Source organism: Bufo gargarizans, chromosome 9 (assembly GCF_014858855.1).
Source record: "Bufo gargarizans isolate SCDJY-AF-19 chromosome 9, ASM1485885v1, whole genome shotgun sequence".
NCBI classification, from domain to species: domain Eukaryota; kingdom Metazoa; phylum Chordata; class Amphibia; order Anura; family Bufonidae; genus Bufo; species Bufo gargarizans.
In genome coordinates, this window is record NC_058088.1 from 181,793,993 (window position 1) to 181,799,992 (window position 6,000).

Sequence of the window (6,000 nt, forward strand, 5' to 3'; positions counted from 1 at the left end):
CTATTTGACCATTCAGGTGCAAGTGGCTGGTGCTTTCCACGTTTAACTTTGCACCATTGGTTTATATGCCCTAAGTGACCCCGAAAGGCTTGTGGAGGCGACTAGGATACTGGAGCTGCTTAGTTCTGTATTCAGGATCCGTGTGGTGCAGATTCCAAATATGCTTGAGCGCGAGCATGCGCAGAGATCTTCAGTGCGATGGATGGGTCTGCTATGAAGCTCCATGTGCTTGGCCACATCCTACGTCAAGGGATTGCTGCACGGATCATTTGTACTGTCAAACCCAAATGACCTGAGAAAATTATTTGTTTTAAAGCTCTGATGGCTACACGGCGATCACGAAAACAGAGGTCACGGAGTTGTGGAGCTTGTGTGGCCACTGCTCCATGGTGCCTAATGGGGTTTTCCCACTAACAATACTTATTCCCTCCACCTCAGGGGATACGTGTATGCAGGGCTGCTGCCTGAGGCGAAAACTGAAACGCGCCCCCACCATGCCAATTTTGTAACCTAACCCTTTGCCACAATAAAAGCGCTCATTGCTCATGGCCCTTCTGCTGCCCCCCCCCCCTCTTGCCCCTACCTGATCGCCTCACCTGACATCATTGGTGGTGTACCCCCTGAGTGTATGATCGTGGGGGGGTGGGGGTTTATCCGCTGGAATCACCCAGTGATCATGAGAACAAGATCCCGGAGTCCCCTATGAGAAAGGAGCACATGTGTGACCACCACTCCATGGGACTGCTGACGACAGCACTCAACTCTATTTACAGCAGTCCCATGGTCACACATGTGCTCCTTTCTCATAGGGGACTCCAGGACCCCTGTTCTCATGATCACTGGGTGATTCCAGCGGATAGACCCCCCACGATCATACACTTATCTCCTCATATGTAGAGGGGATAAGTATTATAAATGGGAAAACCCCATTAGGCGCCAGCCTATTGTATTTTGGGGTACATAAATCTTTTATATTTTTTGGTGGGGAATTTATTTTTTTATTTATTTTCTGCACTTATATAGCGCTACTATATTCCACAGTGCTTTATAGATATTAGCATCAAGCTGTCCTCAATGGGGCTCACAATCTAAGTTCCCTATCAGTATGTCTTTGGGTGGTGGGAGGAAACCGGAGAACCCGGAGGAAACCCACGCAAACATGGGGAGAACATACAAACTCCATGCAGATGTTGTCCTTGGTCGTATTCAAACCTAGAGACCCAGCGCTGCAAGAAAACAGTAATTCCGACATTATTTTTTGCATATATACCCAACCAAAGGCTCAGACGTTTCCCACTGTATAGACATACAGTGGCATTTGTGGACCTTAGAGTACTCAACGTGACCATTATCCACCACTCATTTTAGGGTGGGCAGCTGACTTTGTTGGTGCTCAGTTTTATTCAAGGAAATTTGACGGGGGGAAGGGGCATGGATACTAGCGGCTTGGAATCTGATTGCAGGGTGGAAGGCATGGGTGCCCAGTAGCATTCAATTTGATTGTTGGGAAGGCTTTTTTTTTTAAGGATGCATCCATTACATACTTTTCCCCCTGTCAACCTATTTCAGTGCCACTAGGCCTCAATTCAATGCCCTCAATTAGCAGTTTGAAAAGCCCCCACCTCCTCCACCATTCAATTAGGAAGTCAAAAGCAGCAACAAAACCAGATTTTTATAGGGGACTTCTTATAACATCATTTTCCCATTATGAACATGGGACCTGCAACACGCCAGACCTGCAGGGTATGACGAAGTGAGGTCACAGTTATGGGCAATCGAGGGTACTCACTATATTTGCGGAACCCTGGGCAGGCGCGTGGCAGTGAAGGAGAGGTAGACACAGTTCCTCTGGGGCACGCTCTGTAGATAGGGACCAGGCCTGATGGTAGTTGAGGTGCCCTGGATGTTACAGGTATTTTGTGTGCCTGGGGCAAGGTCCCTGTGGTATATTCGTGACGCCAGTGCCTTTGGACGGTGGCACGCCGGTTGGTGGTTGGAATGACGAAGGTACACAAGTATGCAGTGAACCAAACGTAAACTTTACTGGACAATCCAACTTTGTACAGCAGGTGTAGCACAGTCTCTGTATTACAGTTCCACAAAAGGGGCTTATTCACAATACGGCAGGCAATAGTCATGCAAGTTACACTGAGGGTAAATTCCACAAGCACTCAGCAGCAGGTTGTACCTTTCCCAGAATCACTGTACAATGTCCTTTCTAGAACTCCTGCTTTGGCTTTATATCTCCCAAGGCCCGGATGCCTAAAAGGGTGGCTTATATCCTTGGTTACTTCCTTCCTCAGGTATTATACTGCTTGCAATCGTTCCTAGTTCTTCTGCCTATCAGGGGCACTTGGCTTACCCTGGGACGCCTCCTCCTTTCAGGTGGATACTGTCGGTTACTCCCAGGAGGTTGGATCCTACAACTGGGGTGTCTCTTCAGAGCTAACTTAGGCTCTCTTGTTCTTCAGGCAAGCTGGAGCTTCTCAACAGCCTCCTGGACATCACTAGCAGCCAGGGCTATCCAGCTGCATGTCAGGAGCAGGCTTCTTAACCTGTGTCTTCTCAGACTCCTGACTCTGCACACCCTCCCCCTGTCTGGGCCTGGACATTTATACTAGGGGCTCCCTATCTCCCTCTAGTGTCTGGGATGTCTAACTACACCCAACTAGGCCTGCTGCTGCATTAGACAGGGGTACATTGCATATAACAACACATTAAAACATACATTAAATGCAGAATTAAATATGACATTTCTGTTCCTTGTGAGTAAGAGTAACGTGCACACCAATTGACCCTTGTGTAGTGCCCACCCATACCTAGTGGGACACTACATACCCCCATGCTATAACGTTGCCCGTCCTCGGCGCAACATGGAGGGTCCCTGCACAGCTGGATACTGCACCTGTAATGAGGACAATAAAGCAAAGCAGGAAAACACATCTACATTTGCAAAATATACATTATATGTATACATATATTAGGCAGTTCCACTGGAATAGGAGCAAGTAATGGTGAAAAGGGGCGTCGTTCTCTTCTCTCAGGATAAAACAATGGGAACAGGGGCGCTGACCTGGCACAGCGTAACCAATAAACCAGGATAGTCCATAAGTGCAAATTGTCCATGAAAAATGTAAAACATTAAATAACAATTCTTGGAGGCTCAAAGCATTTAAAATGAGTCCGTACCCAGTTTCTTTTCTTTTCGTTCATTCCACAGCTAAGTAGAGATATAAGACCTTTAGGAATCATAGCAAGCATCACAGAGGCTCGCACGGGGTGGAGTCCATCTCTGGGCACAATACTTTAAAACAGTAGCAAAATCTCAGAGGCTCATGTGCATTTGAGTCTATCCCTGGGCCCAATTCTTTTAAATTTCAGTTGCATAATAAAATGACAGCACATAAAATAGTCCACATTATTTAAATGGCATACACATAGAAATAAGTGCTGTAATACCCTTAATCAACCTGAAAAGGGGGTTAAAGGGTTAAGAGGTGCAACATGAAAACAGGCACAACTGGGTTTTCACTCTGAGAAAGCAGGCAGGAGGTCCTGTAAACAAGATGGCCTTGCTGCACGTGGTATTTTCAGTGGCTCACCGCCTCCACTGAGCCGTGGGTAACTGGCAGCAGCAACAGAGGGCCAAAACAACGAAGGACTCCTGTCCTGGAAGGGTTAACTCTTCTTTAGGATCCCTTGGCAAATAAAGCAAAACATCAAGGGCCTAGCAGGCCAATTCACAGGGGCATATCATATTCACTTTGTATTTCAGTGGTGCTCCCTGGCTCCATTTGTACATTGGGCCTGTATTGCGATTCAACAGATGGATGTGCCCACAACACGGTATTGGGGGGCAACTGCAACATAAATGGACCCCTAATAGGTATAGGCCCCATAGGCCTAGGGGTAATCACAGTCGCTGACCTCACCGGAGCAGGCATAACAAATGTGGGCTGCTGCACTGGCCTGGGTACCGCTGCTGCAAGCGGTCCGGTGGGTTGTTGGACGACTGGCTCTGTGCGCCGGTGCACAGCATATGAGGATCCCACCGCAGGTGCCGGTACTAAGCAGGGACGACTGGCAGGGACAGGTACTCTCACCTTTGGTCCGGAGACGTCCGGGTCCTTACGTTGTAGGCCAGGTGGAGTCCGGATCCTGGCGGTGGCAAGCTGGCGTAGCTCCCGCAGTTTCAGCTCCAGCCGCACGATCTGGTCGTCCAGGCTTTCGGAGTCGGGATCGCTGGTCTCCGCTGTCGTTGTCGGCACTTGGGCGGTGGGTGATTCGTCCTGCGCAGCCGCTGCAGGCTCAGGTGAGGCGTCCGCTTTCCTCCCTCTGCGGATATTCTCCAGGGCAGCTTTAAATCTCTCTGCATCCTGAAGCTCACGAACAGTTTTCTCCCTGCGAGGCAACTCAGGTGGGGGCCATGGGCTAACCCTCTTCTCTACCACTGTCGGCTGCCAGAACACATTTGGGCCAATAAAAGAGCCCCGTTCTTGGAAGGCGTGATGGGCCGGTCCTGGAGAGCATTCAGATTCACGCTCGCAGCCAGGGTTGTCCTCCGGAGAGCGCACAGACTCACGCTCGCAGCCAGAGTAGTCCTCATCAAAGTCCCAGTCCTCTGTCTTCTTCTTAGGACGGGACACGGCAGTGGCGTAGGGGCCTCGCAGGCCCTCAGCAGGGGTAAATTCAACCTCCTCTCCCTCGCGGAGGTTGTGTAGACGTTCTGGGAGGTAACTCCGCTTGACGGACCTCCTGTTGACATATAAGTCTCGTCCAGTCAGGTAGTCTTTTATGAAACCGAAGCCTCGGTCCTTGTCAAAGGCCACAACCAACCCCCTTCTCCTTTCCAGGCGGGGTTGTGTGTCGGTGTGGCACTCGTGAACGGTCTTTGCCAGTTCTTCATAGTAGATTTTTGTCTTAGTCGTTTTCTTTATGGCGGCCTCCCGGATCTCTGCCATCAATGCGGACCACTTGAACGAGGGCTGGAAGAAGTCTCTCCAGGAGCCGTAATAGGTCTCCGGTTGCGTCCTCTGTGGCGGGCAGGCGGGTCTCTCCGGTCCCGGAGAGTAGGCCGGTGGAGCGTCCTCTTGCTCAACACCAGTCACATTCATAGTTAATAAGTCAGGCGCGGACATATCAGCAGGAAAGTCCTCACTCCTCAACATGCTCGATCCTTCTCTGGAGAGCGACAGGGTGGCGCCAATTAGTTCAGACAGATCCTCCCATTGCACTGGGAGGCCGCCCCCCAGGTACTCCAGTATGGGGGAGGCGGAGTCCATCACAGCAGACATGCAAATGTCCAGACAGGGCGGTGGCGCCAGCATACAGCCTTCCCGCACTTTTAGCAGAAGGCGCCAATTTTTACCGCCAATTTAAGATGAAGATGACGCAGCAAACAATTTCAAGCAAGCTCAGCGGCCATCTTTGAGCAAAATAGCTGTCTATTCATTGACAGCAAGCGGTGGCTTAAATAAGTAGAAAACAGTCCATACAATGCTATTTTCACACCGCAATCAGTACAGTTCACTTTGGCCCAGCAATTTTCAATAAAACAATTGGGGCATGTCACTTTAAGATAACTTTTAGCACACAGTTTTTGTATCCGCAATGGCGCAGGAATATTCGGATCCTGTTCGTGACGCCAATTTATGCAACACGCCAGACCTGCAGGATATGACGAAGTGAGGTCACAGTTATGGGCAATCGAGGGTACTCACTATATTTGCGGAACCCTGGGCAGGCGCGTGGCAGTGAAGGAGAGGTAGACACAGTTCCTCTGGGGCACGCTCTGTAGATAGGGACCAGGCCTGATGGTAGTTGAGGTGCCCTGGATGTTACAGGTATTTTGTGTGCCTGGGGCAAGGTCCCTGTGGTATATTCGTGACGCCAGTGCCTTTGGACGGTGGCACGCCGGTTGGTGGTTGGAATGACGAAGGTACACAAGTATGCAGTGAACCAAACGTAAACTTTACTGGACAATCCAACTTTGTACAGCAG